Genomic DNA, 16748 nt, shown 5'->3' on the forward strand with positions numbered 1-16748 from the left:
GGAGTCTCTGGGGGAGAAGACGGCTCCCAGCACCTTCCTTCCAGGTTTGGAGGGGAATGGGGCACAGCCACAGAGGGACTGGCTGGTCTTTGGAGGAGAGCAACTTCCTCATAGGCGGGGACAGGGGAGTTAGTGGCAGAAGGATACAGATGTCCGGGTCAGGAGTTTCATTCTTGTGGGCTGGCCAGTAGAAGAAAGAGGCTCACCCCGTTCCTGAGCTGGATGACCTAATAAGGCTGCTTCCATCTTGCCTGCTTGAGTCTGGCCTGAGAGAGGACTCCCTGTTCTCCCTGGCAGGCACTGCAAAGGCCACAGTGTTTAGGATTTCTGAGCACCACTGAGTGTTCCAGCCAAAGACTCCCCATGTGACTTTCCACAGGGGTGCCAGGGGGAAGGGGAGGGTGCAGGGGTGGGGGAGGGTGTGAGAGGGAGTGGAAGGGTGCAGAGAGGGAGAGGGAGGGTACAGGAAGAGGGGAGGGTGCCAGGAGGGAGGAGGACAGTAGAGGAAGGAGGAGGAGGCTACAGGAAATGGGGGGGTGGGGTACAGGGAGGTGAAGGGAGGGTGCAGGAGGCAGGGGAGGTGCAGGGAGGAAGGAGAAGGGTGCAAGGGGTAGAAGAAGGAAGAGGGTGGGTGCAGGAAGGGAGGGGAAGGGTGCAGGAGTCCGGGGAGGTGCAGGGAGGAAGGAGGAGGGGGCAGAAATGGAGGAGAGGGTGCAGCGAGGGAGGGGAGGTGCAGGGAGGAAGGAGGAGGGGGCAGAAATGGAGGAGAGGGTGCAGCGAGGGAGGGGAGGTGCAGGGAGGAAGGAGGAGGGTACAGGGAGGATGAAGAAGGGCATAAGGAGGGAGGGGCAGGGTGCAGGAGGGAGGGGAAGGGTGCAGGAGAGGAGCTTCCCCTCTCAGTCTCTGGCACTAGGCTATCAGCTGAGACAAGGCCAACAGGAGAGAGGCCTAAGGAAAAATTAGGGGCTCCAGTTGTCTGTGGACAGCTTTTCTAAAGAAGTTTAAGCTAACAGGACACCTGGGTGGCTCAGTCGGTTAAGTGTCCGACTTTGGCTCAGGTCATGATCTCATGGCTGATGGGTTCCAGCCCTGCGTCGGGCTCTGTGCAGACAGCTCAGAGCCTGGAGCCTGCTTCGGATTCTGTGTCTCCCTCTCTTTCTCTCTGCCCCTTCCCCGCTCACACTCTGTCTCTCTGTCTCTTAAAACATAAATAAACATTCAAAAAAAATTTTTTCAAGTAGGTTAAGCTAAGGAGAAAGGTAACTGAGAAGCCGAGCAAAAGAAAGACCTATTGAAGCAGGGATATTGGGGGTTGGAGGCATTTATGTAGTATTTTTGTGTGAGTCACAGCATTTCTGCTCACGGGAGGGCACATGGCCCTGACTGTGGCCCCCCGCTCATCTGGTTACACTTCTTTCCCTGCCTGGGTAGGAGACAGGATGAGAAGAGACTCCTCCACCTGGGGGAGAAGCTATTTGTTTTCTGTATCTGTTAGGCTCTTAGCATCTCTGAGCTAGAGGAAGTTTCGAGAGTCTAGGGAATCACGTGATGCCTTTCACAGGGAGGACACTGTGTCTTGATGGTTGCACAAGGGTGAGCGCAGGCTGGGTTCCCTAACATGACTCCCAGCGCCTCATTTTTGATAAATAAAAGACTGTTTTGTTTGTGCATTCTCTGCCATTGAAGAGCCCATTTTGAGGACTAAGGTTTCCTCGGGACACGAGAAGTTAAGGCCAGGGAGTGCTCTGTCACCTTTCAGATGTCCAAAGTAGGAGCTGGGGCACTCTGCCTTAGAGTTGAGATTTTATATTAAAGTAGCCCTTACTGTCTTTCATAAGCAACACCCTCAACCAACGCAGGCGGAGCATCCTCTTGGCACACTTGCCCGGCGCCGGCAGGTGTTTCTTCCAGTGCAAGGGTTAGAAAGTGGGTTTGCGCAGGCGCCGGGCTGTAGAAAGTGGGTGTGCGCAGGCGCCGGGCTGTAGAAAGTGGGTTTGCGCGGGCGCCGGGCTGTAGAAAGTGGGTGTGCTGCGCAGGCGCCGGGCCATAGAAATTGGGTGTGCGCAGGCGCCGGGCCGTAGAAAGTGGGTGTGCGCGGGCGCTGCGCTACACCGAGTGCTAACCCCAAGCCCTAGCATGGTCCTTACCTAGCGGTGTGACCTTGGACGAGTCCCTTCACCTCCCCGATCCTTTGTTTCCCATTGCATTAGGGAGGGGGTGAAGTTGGACTGGTGTTTCTGGAACCCATACTGGCTGCCAGAAGGAAGAAAGGTAAGAGAGGGCGGGGGGGGGGGGGGGGGGGAGGGGACTCGGCTGCCCCCTGACTTTATCCACAGCACTGCCGGCTTCTCTCCTGTAATATAATCTCATGTGTGTTCTGTAGGATATGATATGATATGATCGATAGTATACAATGATAAATTTCAGGGTAAGGTTATGTTTGAAAGAAGGATTCCATTGACTAAAAGGGTTGAAAACCCCCGCATCAGGTGACTTCTGTGGCCCTTTTACCACCACGATCTGCGATTCTCTTATTCGTTAAACAGCCCTCAGCGGTGCCAGAGAACACTGGCAGTGTTAACTTTGCTTATTTTGAAGCGCGAAAAAAATGCCAAGAATTCACAGTCAGAAAGACACCCTTTGGCTCCTCATTTATCTGGAGAGCCAAACACACTCACTTGGCAGATTGTGTAGACCTAGCGAAACGCCAGTGTGGGAGGAACCCTCTTACTGCTCAGGGGCACATATTATTTCAAGCCAATTCTACACTCCCTGTGGCTGGGGTATATCTGAGCAGGTGAATCCGGACCCTGGGGGCGGTGGACAGAGCGGTAGGGGTCCAGCCAGACCAAGTGCACCTTAGGCAAATAAGCCTGGGGGCAAATAAGTATGTCCCCTTCCCTCTGTAACCTTCTCCCTGTGAACGAGGGCTGGGGCTGAGCATGTGGCTCATTCACCAATCACATTGTATATAGAATTACAGCATCGAGGGACTTTACTCTTAGGCTTTAGTAAGGAAAAATCTGAATTTCAACCCTCAGGACCAACGTGTGGGAGCAAATTGCTTGGCCAACTCAGCATGTGCATCTTAGGGTGGTTTTATGGTTCTTTACTTCACTCGACAAATATTTATTGAAAATCTGCCATGTGCTTGGCAATGTCCTAGAAGCTTGGGTGACATCGGTGAGCAAAACAGACACAAACTTCGGTCTCCCAGCGCTTGCATTCTATTGTGTCATTCACTTGTCACTTGCTAGGCTCTCCCGAGGGGAGGTGTTACTGGAGTGTCTGAAGGGGAAGTTCCAGGGTGGAGGTTATAGCTGGTGCGTGGGGTAGTAATGGTACTCCCGCCCAGGGCTGTGGAAAGGCTAAATGGGTAACCCACTGCAAGCGCTTGGTGTGACGCCTGGCGCATAGTAAGTGCTCAGTTAGGTGGGCAGTCCCACTGCGGTCATGTCTCCACCTGCATTCTGTGGGGTTCTTCAGGGCGGTCGGGATGGTGCTGTTGGCCCTCTGTTTGGTTGCCGTGGGCGCTACGTCTGGGGAGAGCTTCAGAAGGATGTGGGGCTGTCAGAGGTTTGTTTTTCCTCTGCCTGGTGATTGATCAGGAGAGCAGGTGCTGTTGTCTGGGACAGGAGAGGCCGCTGTCCCCAGGTCAGAGGCGACTGTGCCAGCCTCCCTTGGGCAGATGGCCAGGGGGCTGCCTTCACCTGCGGGCTGTCTTCCACTCAAGGCACTTTGCTTTTTGGACTTGGCAGGATGCCTGTTCTGGGGGAGAAGACTGACATTCCTCCTCCCTGTCTCCCCTGTGTCGGGATCTCTGCGGCCTGAGTGCCGTGACTGAGGCACAGTCCTGCCTTGAACTGGCTGTGTGACCTGAAGGCAGCCGCTTCACCTCTCTGGTCTCAGCGTCCTCCTCGGCAGAAGAGGCAGTGATGCTCAGGTGAGACAAGAAGGTGAAAGGTCAGGTGAGGGTCAGGTGAGACAAGAAGGTGAAAGACTATAGAACGTAGGTAAGGTGCCAGTCCCCCTCACCCAGCCACCCTGCATGGCTCTGTTCTGCCCATGGCTTTGCCTGCTAAGATCTTGCTGACTCTCACTTCTTTCAGGACTAACCTTCTTGTTGTCAGAATGATCTCCCGGCACATTTGGCCCCCTCTGTGATCCCAAAGCCAGGCAGGACCCGGGCTGCAGAGGTAGGACCCACGTCTGTTGGACCAAAGGCTTCTTAAAGCAAGGTCGGCTTTATTGCTCTTTGTGACGTCCCCTTCCTCTTCCACGGAGCCTCATCTGTAAGAAGTGCTTGACACGTGTCCCCTCCCGTGTGGTAGATACATCCGTGGGTGAGGAGCCGGCCCCTCTCTCCTGAAAACCTGTTTATTTCCTGTCGTGTAAGACATTGTGTCTGAAACCGTCTGGTCAGAAATCTAAATTTAGACTTTCTTTCTGCCAGGAGCTATGGAATGGGTTTGAAATGTGTTCCTCAAGGCTTCACTTTCTTTCTTGGGCTCCCAGAGGCTCAGCCAAGTAGCCACGTCCTGGGCATCGTCAGTCAGAGTCTTGGAGAAGGTTCTGGTTGAGCATGGATTTCTTGTGCCTAGAAGGTCCAGAACCCCCAGTGACCCACACGCTGGCCTGGAATCCACCCCCTCCCACCAGTGTGTGCTCCCCAGACCCTCCTGTCCTGGACGTCAGGGATTCCTAGATGCTCTTCTCACGGACGACTCGTGACATTCACGGTGGCTCAGATGGGCTCTGTGTATCTGCGAGTTGGATGCTACATGGGGTTCTGCTGACAACGCCTGCCGGGCAAGCTGGGGTCCAGAAGCCAAGGGCAAAATCAGGTCCTCTAAGGACAATGTTTCCAAAGCTCCAGCTTTCACCTGATTATTTGAATGATAAAATGAAGGCATTAAGACCTAATATAGGAAATAGCCTGCCTGAAGGAGCCGGTTAATTACTTTAATCTTCCATTCCCCATTTTTAGAGAGAATCTGGTCATAATCAGTCATATAATACGAGTCACCAGATTAGTGTGGGCGGGGAAAGTGAAATGATACATGTAGGGACAGTAGGTACTGAAGAAGGCTAATGGGAAAAGAGAGCGCTCACAGGTGCCGCTAGGCTTTAGGGAGCCTGAGTATTTGGGCCGGAGAGGAAACCTATAGGCCATCACACGGATTTCTCACTGGCTGCCGTATGTTGTTTGAGGCCAGGAGATCTCAACCTCTCTTCTGTGGTGATAGAGCCGAAGGATCCATTTGCAGAATGGCACGCTTAGCCTGCGGTGTCAATCAGATAAGATCATGGGGCTCCATAAACCATACTTGCAGTATGGAGGCCCTTGGGAGGTGCCCTCGCCTTGAATCGAGGCTTGTCCTTGTAATTGGCTTTAGCCAATAAACTGCGATGGAATTTAACCTTGCACTAGTTCCGGGCTTTAGCCTCAAGAAGACCTCGCAGCTCCTGCTTTACCCTTTTCGATGTCCCGGGCTTCTGTGTAAGAGGTCAGGCTGCCTTGACATAGACCACTGCAGGGACACGTGGAAAAGTCACAGGGAGAGAGGGGCCCTGACACTAGGTATGTAGAGAGAAGTCCGACCGTCTCCACGTGCCGCCTGAGCCCAGCCACTAGCAAACCAGCTGAGTGTGCCCATACGAGTGACCCCTGGTGACACCGACAGAAGAACCACTCAGCTGTCAAGAATTCTGGGAAAAAGTAAGGTAGTTGTTTTAAGTCACTAAGTTTTGGTATAGTTTGTCACGCAGCAGTAATTACCGGAACCGCCCACTTCTCAGGACAAAGATTGTAACCTCCCCTCCCATGGGGACGCTCGTGTCTATCACCATCTGTACCAGTCAGGGCTCTCCAGGGAAGCAGAACCGATAGGATGGGGCTACCTATAGGAAGAGGTTTAGTTTAAGGGATTGGCTCACACGATTATGGAGACTTGGTGAGTCTCCATCTGATGGATGAGGCCAGCAAGCTGGAGACTCAGCAAGCGGTAGTTGAGTCCGAGGGCATCTGCTGAAAGCCAGGGAGAGTGAAAGCTGTTCTGGAAAGTTCCCTCTCGCTTGGGGGATGTTAAGTTAGCCTTTTGCTCTATTTGGGCCTTCAACTGATTGGATGTGGCTCACCCACACTTAGAGGGCAGTCTGGTTTACACAGAGTCCACCAATTTAAGTGTAAATCTCATCCAAAAACACCCTCACAGAAACATCCAGAATAATGTTTGGTATATCTATATTTATATCTATATGTGTATCTATACCTATATGCAGTACATGAGCACTGTGGCCCAGCTATATTGACACATCATTTTTTTTCTTTTTTTTTTTAAATTTTTTTTAACGTTTATTTATTTTTGAGACAGGGAGAGACAGCATGAATGGGGGAGGGTCAGAGAGAGAGGGAGACACAGAATCTGAAACAGGCTCCAGGCTCTGAGCCGTCAGCACAGAGCCCGACGCGGGGCTCGAACTCACGGACCGCGAGATCATGACCTGAGCCAAAGTCAGATGCTTAACCGACTGAGCCACCCAGGCGCCCCTATTGACACATCAAAATAGCCATTACATCATCCATTGGCGAAAAACTAGGTTTCTTTCTTTCTTTCCTGGGTTAATTTTGTTATCTATTTTTCTTCCTTCATCTTATGACCTCTTAGAGGCAAATTTAAAAGATGTTTGTTGTTATGGGCAAACCTCACAGTAATCAAAAACATATTCTTGGGGCCTGTGGGAGGCTCAGCCAGTTGAGTGTCTGACTCGATTTCAGCTCAGGTCATGATCCCAGAGTCATGGGCTCGAGCTCAGCATCGGCTCTCTGGTGACAGCACAGAGCCTCTTTGGGATTCTCTCTTTCCCTCATTCTCTGCCCCTCCCCGGCTTGCACTTGCGTGTGTGCACGCTCTCTCTAAATAAATAAATTAATTAAACAAACAAACACCTTCTTAAACAGACTGGGGACCTGGGGCTTCATCGTACCATGCCTCGGATCAGAGAAAATTAATTCTGAAAGGACCACAGGTCATTAGATGATTTTTTTTATCTCCATGCCAAATATTTGTGTGATTTGCTACGTCACAGTGATTTTCAAATGAACATCCTTTGCAAAGTGTAAAGCACATTTGTGAACCCCTGGAGGAAGGAATGCTTCTAGAAAGAACGTCAGCTGCTTGGCTGCGAGGGGGGGTAGAGGAACACTGGGTGCTGCCTCTTTGACAGCCAGTTCGTCTCTCCCTGCTGGTGGAGCCACATTTGGTTTGGGGGTTTGTCCCCATTCCTGCTCGGGGTGGGCCTTCATTAATCTAATCAATCCTACCTATCAGAATAATCCTACCTGTTTGGTTCAGGGGAAGACATGTGGCTTGAATTATTCCAATCAGAGGAAAGCTCAGAACCCTGAGCTCAGAACACTTTACGAGGGCTGGGAGGAAGAAAAGGTTTTCTTCTGTGCGCTGTGGTAGGAATATTGGTACAAAGCCTAGAATAACTGTAGCCATTTGCTACCAAGAAGAAAGCCCGCCGAAACGTGTAGAAAAGAAGAGAACTGCAGAAAAATGGGGCCAGAGCCCCGATCAATCCAAGTCTAAAACCCATCATACATCTGGACTTCTATTTGTGAGCCCTACTAAATTCTTTTTAATGTCTTGGCCATTTTAAGTTCGAATTTCTATTCCTTCCAAACTAAAGCATCCTGATCTGTACATAATATGCCCCATATGCCTTTCAAGAAGAGTTAAATTGTCACTTGACAGTTAAATTGACTGGCAAAGGCACTCTTAGAATAAGGCCGCTGTCCTCTCTAAATATTTTAAGGTCTGAGACGTCACCAGGGGGGCTCAAATGGAGCCAGAGCTGAGGGCTACCCCTTTGAGAAGTTTCCTAGGAAGCAGGAATGAGAGATCACAGTTACAAAACAGATTTGGGGCAGGGCAGGGCAGGGGAAGCCTATTTAAACAAGTATCCGGGAACCTATAGGGCTATAATGTCCCGTCTGCTTCCTGAGCTTCATGGAAGGAATGACTGTCTGGCCATGGTCAAGTTTCTAGCCCTTTCTGTGTGGGTGGAAAGACTCAGACCACAGTAATTCTGACATGTGGTTAAATATTTAGAAATGATATAAGTTGGGCACCAGGAGAGATTTAGGAAAGCTCTAAAGTTATGTTTTTCTTCCGAGTACCTGGCCCTTCTTTTCTCCTTTAATTTCGTTTCCCGGCTTTCAACCAGGTAGTAGATGTCCACTGCCTTTCAAAACCTGCCGTTTGGAAAGTACTGAACATCAGCCACGTACTCTTGAGTATCATGTAGGTTCCCAGAAGCCCAGTCAGAAAACCCTTACGTTTTAACTACTCTGCAGCAGCTTGAATGATGGCTCCACAAAATATATGTCCACCTGGAATTTTGAATGGGACCTTATTTGGAAAAAGGATCTTTGCAGATGTAATTAAAGATCTTAAAATTAGATCATCCTGGAGTATCTTCATGGACCCTAAATCCAATGACAGGTGTCCTTAGAGGAAGAGGAGAAGACACGGAGAAGGGAAAAAAAACAGGGGAGGCCACATGGTGATGTAGGCAGAGATTGGAGTGGCTGCCAGGATGTAGGAGAGAGGCCCAGGATGGATGCTCCCTCAGAGCCTCCAGGAGGAATCGAACCCACCGACACCTGGCCTCCAGAACCGTACGGGAATAAATTTCTGTTGTTCTAAGCCATCCAGTTTGTGGCAATTTGTTATGACAATCCTGGGAAACTCATATAGCGAATGGCTACGGTTATGCTAGGCTTTGTACCAATATTCCTACCACAGCGCACAGAAGAGAAACCTTTTCTTCCTCCCAGCCCTCATAAAGAGTTCTGAGCTCAGGGTTCTGAGCTTTCCTCTGACCGGAATAACTCAAGCCACATCTCTTCCTCTGAACCCTGATCAGGGTTCCTACTGGTTTCCTTCATCAGGGTATTGCGTAGAACAGATACTATATTGTGTAGAAGGAAATGCAGAATTTCATTTACTGTAAGATGCACCTTTCCCTGCATTTTAATGAAAATGGAATGTGTTTGATGTCGTGTTGGATTTGACGACATCAATACAAATGAACTTTTTTCTGTCCGTATTTCCCTCTTTTCCCTATGCTCTTTCAAGCAGTTATTCTTTCCTTATTGCTTCAAGGGAGAGGCCTGCATAGAGGGGAAAGCAGGAAAAAATAAAGAAAAGCCTTTGGACTAAGTGTTTTCTCAAACCGGGACCATTAAAGAGATTATACCAGGTGCCCAAGAGGCAAAACCCTCTCTCTGCGAGGGAGTGGCTCAAGGAGAGAGAGAAGCAGCCATAAAGGTAAAAACCGTAATGGCAGGGCGTGCAGAGGTGTGGAATGTCCGTCAGCAAGAGCCTCGTGCCACACATGCTTCTAAGAGCTTCGGGTGTTACCTCATCAGACCCCCCACTGCGTCTTGTGGACCAAGAACTATGACTTCCCCCAGATGGCAGAGACTCAGACAGAAGAAATGAATGCTTCCCCCAGTGATATGGCCAGCAGCTGGCAGAGCAAGGATACGAGGGGTCTGGGTCTAGAGTTGTTGCTCTTAACCACTAGGCTAAGGCCGCGTCTCCACGATTCCAGGATGTTTCGGGGGACCCAAGACTGGAGAACCTGGGGTCCACTTTGCAAGGTGGCGTCCTGGGAAGCAGCAACACCACACACATATTGTGTTTTTGTCACAGTTCTAGGCACATGGGTGAGAGACAGACTCGCAAAGAGCTGGGTGTGGGATACCCCATATCCACCATGGCACAAAAGCAGCAGAGTGACCATGATGCCCTCCCTTAACGTGGCTCAGCGATGGCACAGAAGGTCAAGGTTACGTGGACTGCAGCCAGCGCCAGCTCTTCAACCACGTGGCTCATGGCCAAGGCTGAGAATGGGAAGATCCCTGCATGGATGTATGGAGTAGGCCTTGAGGGCTAGACATCTCCTCAATGCCTCGGCACTAAGAGAACCTGCTAGAAGTCAGACACGACCTCCGGGAAGATGGGAAAACCTCAAATCAAAGGATATTCCATTCTTTGAAAGATTGGCTTTTTAAATGGAAAATGGGTAATAGAGAAGCCAAATTATTTATTATTATTATTATTTTTTTTTTTACATCTGAGAGTTAAAGACCTTTACAGATAGGGCTTTCAATGAACCTTTGTTAAATGACTGACATAAATACGTTGAATAGAAATCTGCTTCCTATAGCATGCACACATTTATTCTGGTTCCATTTCTCAGACCACACACAACTATTTGAATCCCTTTTCTACCAGATAACTCTTGTTTTTGCCAAACCAGTCTTTGATGCCCCACCAGAGGGCTCCTCATGAGTCATACTTTTTTAAGATCCATACTATTAAGGTATAATTTACGTACAATAAAATGTACCCATTCTGAGCGTACAGTTCAATCAAGTGTGGCAGATGTGTGCACCCGGGTAACCACGAGCACAGCAAAAATATGGAACGTTTCCATCACACCCCAAATTCCCACTCCTCCCTCAATACTGGCCTGTGGCAACCGCTTTTCTGCTTTCTGTCACTCTAGATTAGTTTTGCCTTTCCAAGAATTTCACATAAATGGAATCATATGTCATATTTTAAGTTTGTATAAAATAAATGGAAAAGCCAGAGACACCCCATTAAAGAGAACGGGTATCGCTGAAATGCACCAGCTTGGCCAGCTTGCCTGACGCTGCCTGAATCAGAGACAGCCATCCTGACGAACTGCCACCCTTCCCCGCCTCCCAGCCCCCCTCTGCTCCCTTCTGTGTGGCGCTCTGTATCCACGACCATTCCCTTCCCTCCCTCTTGGAGCCGTATTTCCCCTCTTGGACCACGTTTGCCGATTGAGAAAGTAAACAACAAATGAAACCTCTGGAAGAGCATCTTTGCTGAAGAGGCTGCTGATCCCTGGGGAGAACCAGACAGGAAGTGTGTCCATTCAGTTCTTACTGACATCCCAGATAATGTAAACTCCCCATTTCCTCTACAGCTGGCTCAGGAACTGGCCTCTCCGACACAATGGGAGAAGCTTCGGTTTCCCATTATTTAACAGTTGGACACCCCTTTGCTCTCCTGGCTCCTAGTACTATCCGTCCCTCTCTTGTCAAGAGTTTTGTTTTCTTTCTTCATCGTCACCTCCAGGCTGAATAGAGGGCGAGACAGAGTGATGGTCTAGTCTTTCAATCATTTCCTCTTCTCCTTAAACCTGCCTGGTTCTTCACCCATGTGCAGGACATTTTTGATGCCTGAGTAGACAGAAATGGGCTTCTGGAGTGGAGCTATCAGTTGACATACTGTTGTTATTCTTCCCAGTAAAAGCTCTTCCGCAAGAGAGTGGCTGCTGGTAACAATACGTCTGCAGAAAACAGAAAATGAATATGCAGTGCATATAAACCAAAGAACATTACCCTCCTCTGGTTTTCTGAAGCATATCCAGGCAGGCAGGGGAAATGTCAGTGCCTTCCACAGTGTGTGGGTTGGACCAGTGGTTCTCAAAGTGTGGTCCCCAAACCAGTGGTATCAGCACCACCTGACATATTAGTTATCTGTTGCTGTGTGATAAGTTACCCCAAAGTTTAGTGGCTTTAAGTATCAACAAACTTGTCTTATTTCACACAGTTTCTGTGGGTCAGGAATTTAGAAGTGACTTATCTGGGTGAATTTGACCCAGGGCTCCTTAGGAGGTTGCAGTCAAGTTGTTACCGCAAGCTGCAGTAATCTGAAGGCTCAACTGTGGCTGGAAGTTGATGCTTAGAGAATGAGAGAGCCTTGTCTTTAAATCACATGCCCTCACATCCATCAAATATAGTTAGAATTGGGTCACAAAATCTAGCCCATCTCCAAAGGATGAAAGTAAGACTCCATCTTTTGAAAGGAGGGATGTCAAAGAATTTATGGACATATTTTAAAATGATTGCACCTGGCTGAGAAATGCAAATTTCTTGGGCCCACTCCAGACCTGCTGGATCAGAAACTCCGGGGTTTGAGTCCAGCAATCTGTTTCACAAGCCCACAGGTGATCTGATGCTGGCTAAACTTGGGGAACCTCCAGGTTAAAGTAAAGAGTGAGAAAACCTCACCTCACTTGTGGGTAACTGTGGTAAAGCCTTACCAACCAAGGCTACCTTTTCAAATCTGGCCATTAATGAATTTATTTTTTATTTTTATTTTTTTAATTTTTTTTTTCAACGTTTTTTATTTATTTTTGGGACAGAGAGAGACAGAGCATGAACGGGGGAGGGGCAGAGAGAGAGGGAGACACAGAATCGGAAACAGGCTCCAGGCTCCGAGCCATCAGCCCAGAGCCTGACGCGGGGCTCGAACTCACGGACCGTGAGATCGTGACCTGGCTGAAGTCGGACGCTTAACCGACTGCGCCACCCAGGCGCCCCTGGCCATTAATGAATTTAATGAAAGGCACTAGCCTTACTTCAAGTTAATCCACAACAAAAGGTGTGGTAGGCAGAATAATGCCCGCCCCCCACCAAAGATGCCTACAGCCTGGAAAGCCGTGCATATGTTGCCCAATAACATGGCAACTGGGGCTCTGTGGCTATGATTAAAGTAGGTTCTTGAGTTTATCTTGAGCTTCAGGAGGTTATCTCTTCTTATCCAGATGGGCCCAAGGTAGTCACAGGGTCCTAATAAGGGTGAGGCAGGAGGTTCCGAGTCAGAATCCGAGGAGAAAATGTGATGATGGAAGCAGAGGGAGACTGGAAGATGCCATACTGCTGGCTGTGAAGATAGACAAAGGGGTTTTCACCAAGGAGTGCTTGCAACCTCGAGAGTTAGGGAAGTGAAGAAGACAAATTCTCTCCCAGAGCCTCCAGGAGGAATGCGGTTTTGCCACCACTTTGATGTTAGCCCACAGAGGCTCAGGGTGGACTTCTGACCTCACGAACTGAAAAAGAATTAGCTCGTAGTAAGTTGTTACAGCAGCAACAGGAAGCTCATACAGAAGAGCTCTTGTTTGAGCCTTCCTTTTGGTGGAACAGAGAGGAGATTAAGAAGGATGAGGTGGTGGGGGGCAGGGAATGATCGGCTTCCTCAGATGCTTCCACGAGGAGAGTAGACATGTATTTCATTGCAAAGTCTCTCCTTGTATTTCTACCTACATAAGAGAAATGGTCTAGAACTGCGCCATTCAGTAGCCGGTAACCATGTGAGGCCGTCTACATTAACATTTACATTAATTGAAATTACATAAAATTAAAAGTTCATTTCCCAGTCCCATTAGCCCCATTTCAAGGGCTCCATGTCCAAACGTGGCTCGCGACTAATGTATTGGGTAGCACAGACACAGAACATTTCCATCATTGCAGAAAGTTCTGTTAGACCACACTATTCTAGAGTTTTGATCTTTTTCAATTTCAAGTAAGTTGTTTTTTTTTTTTAAATCTTATTCCACATCATATCCATCAGCATGATTGCAAGTGGGTACTATCAGACTCCTTAAGCTCCTTAAACTTGTATTTGTTGGTAGTGCTCATTAACTAGACTTTAAAGAACTTGCGCCTCAAGGGGCTTCTAGGGATTCACAGGCGCCTTAGGAAATAGAACTGGGGGGAGTGTGTCTGTGTGTCCGTGTATGTAAGGGAAGATGGGGGAGCAAGACCTTCACCCCTGCCTTCACTGGAACAACTTCCTCCATTGTGTTTCACTGCTGAGCTCATGCCAGTCCATGTGAAGAAAGATTCCACGGTTTTAAAAAGAAGAAAGATTTTAAAACCTTAAGGCTGGAGGGAGGGTCCCCACCCCACTTCTTCTTTGTCCCCTCCCATAATCTCCTGCAAGTCGTTTGGCCAAGATTTTCCTTCTCACCTAAGACCATGACCAGAAGCAACAAGTCATTTGCTCTTGAATGTTGACATGGATTTATTATGTGGAGTTTCTGTATTTGTGAAGATCTCTTTAAAAATGGATCCACAAAATTATTTTAGAGGATGCAGTTAATTTGGAAAATAGTTTATTGGGTTGTCATTTTCCTCCTGGGATTAGCTCAACTATTTTGTATTTCTATTCTCAGAAACATTATATTCTGCCTTATTTAAACACACACACACACACACACACACACACACACACACACACACACACACCTGTACTTTATAAAACACACTGGACCTGTCCGTTGCAGTAAAGTTTTATAGTGCTTCTGGCAAAAAACAATAAAGTTTGGATAAAAAGGGAGAACCTTTGGAAGTTTCTTCAAATCGTATAATCTTCAACCCCCAAGGGACTTCTCTGCAGCACTGATAGCCCAGTTGGTTCAGGAGAAGCTGGATGAATCAGTGGTAGGAGGCTCACATTTGATAGGTAAAGCTAATAAGCTTTCTATATTTTGAATGTTAAAACTATTGAATGGGGTAGAAGTCACACTTCTTGCCTCTGGCAATAATTTCACTTTTATCAACTACTGTCTTTCTTGAAATATATCCAGATTCCCCAAGCAGAGGAAAATCCCTAGGGCGGTGAGCACGTCTGTGCTTCTCCCTCTCCTGGGCAGAATAAGCGCTCAGCAGTGCCCTGCTATGGACAAGAGCCTGTCTCTGGAGCTTGCCTGGGTCACACAGGCTCTCTAGGCTTCAGTTTTCTCATCCCTGGAAATCCAAACGGTTTGTGGATTAGTAGTGCCTCTGTTTATTTCTAGCCCTGAAGTTCTTTGATCATGTGATGGCTGCAAATAATTAAAATCAAATAATTCTGAATTTTAAGAAAGGAAATCCATCAGTTATGAGAGCAGTAACAGAAATTAGACCATATTTGATAGCAGTCATTATTTCCTCTTGACTATGAATGTGTCTGTAGCCATGTGTGAATGAGAGCAAGTCTCATTGCAAAATGCCATTGAGCAAGGAAATGCTGGAGGTGGGTCTCCTGCCGCTGAGGGAGCAAACACCTAGGGGCCCCTCATTTCAGTGAACCCTCTCCGAGGCCCTGGAAGGGGCTTGAGCAATATGATTACATGTTCATATATTTTATAAACCTAGAAAAGCACAGTTATTTTAGCTGGAATCTGTTCAGACTGCCATTGGTTTCCATTCTTGCTTCCTCAGCTCTTGGGTCAGGGTTGGGGTAGTCTGGGACATTTGGGGGATCCAGCTAAGAAAAGATGAGCTGGGGATATACTTGCTTTGAATTTAGTAGGATATGTATTTTTAAATTTTTTAAAGCTTATTTATTTTGAGAGAGAGAGAGAGAAAGTGCACATGCGAGCAGGGGTAGGAGAGAGAGGAGATAGAGAATTCCAAGCAGGCTTCGCATGCTGTCAGCACAAAGCCTGACGTGGGGCTAGAACCCATGAACGGTGAGATCATGACCTGAGCTGAAATCAAGAATCAGACGCTTAACCGACTGAGCCACCCAGGTGCCCCAGAATTTGGCAGGAAATACTGATATGGGTCACTCCAAGGAATCTAGAAGATCACTAGGAATTTAGAGTTTTTCCCATTTCTGCAAAACCTCTTGTGGAGGGGTTAATATAACAATTGGTAAGAAGTCAGAGAATAGGGAAGAGGAAAATGAAAAACCCTGAAGGAAGAGTTTATCTCTGAATAATCAGTCCTGTTGTAATAACCAGCAGTATTTAGGAATTCAGCATGCTGGGGACAAGGGCACTGTGATAAAGTTGTGTTCAAATCTCATTTGTGCCAAATGCTGACTTCGTAATTATGGAAAAAATATTTTTCATTGGATCTGTTCCCTCCCCCATTGATGGGGATGCAAATATCTACCTCCCATGTTTGTTGTGACCTTTAAATGCCATAACATGTATATGTGCATAACAGGCGCTCCATAAGTTACAGATTTTTTTTTTTAACTAGTACCATGGAATGTTCTCTTACAGTACAGTTAATGTGAATATCAAAAATTCCAAGCAGGGGAAAAGATCTCTTCTAGAGATTGTTGAAGTTGGGAGGGGCCTTGAGATGTTTAAACAAGGAAATTGTGACTTGCACTCTAGGGAGTGGCAAAGCTGGTCTTAAAACCCATGTGACCTAACTGGGAGTATAGTCGGAACAAGTGGGTCCCCTTATATTGAAAATAAATCAAGAAATAAGTGCACTGCACAGAAAGCTATGCATGAAGCACTCCTGGCTGGTAAAGGTGGTTGTCTTTGATCAGTGCCTGGGAACCATATGTTATTATCCCAGCGTAAACCTCGCCCCTGCCCTATGAGGTGGTTGGAATAGAGCCTTATTTTACAGATGGAAAAACAGTGACCCAGAACAGTGAAGCGTTTGCTCAGGGTCACCCAGTAACAAACGACAAGGCTAGAATTCAATAGTATGTTGAATTCCAAAGGCACGCCTATCCCCCTAGTTCACACTGTCCTCTAAGACTCGGTGTGTGTCCACAGTGGGCTCTCTCCATCTCTGACCAGATTGCAATGCCAAACCACTCACTGGAACTACTTTCTCCCCTCGGACTGAAGTCTTGGTGATGGCACCAGGGCTGCCATTTCTAGTTCACCTGGACATCACTAAAAAAATATGTGATTCCCTTAAAGAGGTTTATAAAGTATCCCAGTGTTCTCAAAAATAGTCTTGTAAAGTCAAAGAATTAAAGGAAAAAGCCAAGAATTTGTTTGACCTACATCTGAACCCAAACATCTGCAAAGTTCTTTCATTTAAAAGACCCTTGAGTTCAGTGGCTCTCAGCCTTGCCTGACATTAGAGCCACTTGACGAGCTTTAAGATGATTCCA

At 47.7% G+C, this 16748-nt stretch overlaps 1 long non-coding RNA gene across 1 annotated transcript in view; it reads left to right on the plus strand.

Moving 5' to 3' along the window:
- The first annotated feature begins 2074 nt into the window (after positions 1–2074).
- LOC109276335 (uncharacterized) overlaps positions 2075–16748 on the plus strand; it is a 37571-nt gene continuing 22897 nt past the window's right edge. The window contains exons 1-2 of the long non-coding RNA XR_002084611.2: positions 2075–2271; positions 3759–3943. This is a non-coding gene — a long non-coding RNA (uncharacterized LOC109276335). The remainder of the gene's footprint in view (positions 2272–3758; positions 3944–16748) is intronic.

The sequence above is a fragment of the Panthera pardus genome, unplaced genomic scaffold, assembly GCF_024362965.1.
Source record: "Panthera pardus isolate Hobbes unplaced genomic scaffold, ASM2436296v1 HiC_scaffold_6, whole genome shotgun sequence".
NCBI lineage: Eukaryota > Metazoa > Chordata > Mammalia > Carnivora > Felidae > Panthera > Panthera pardus.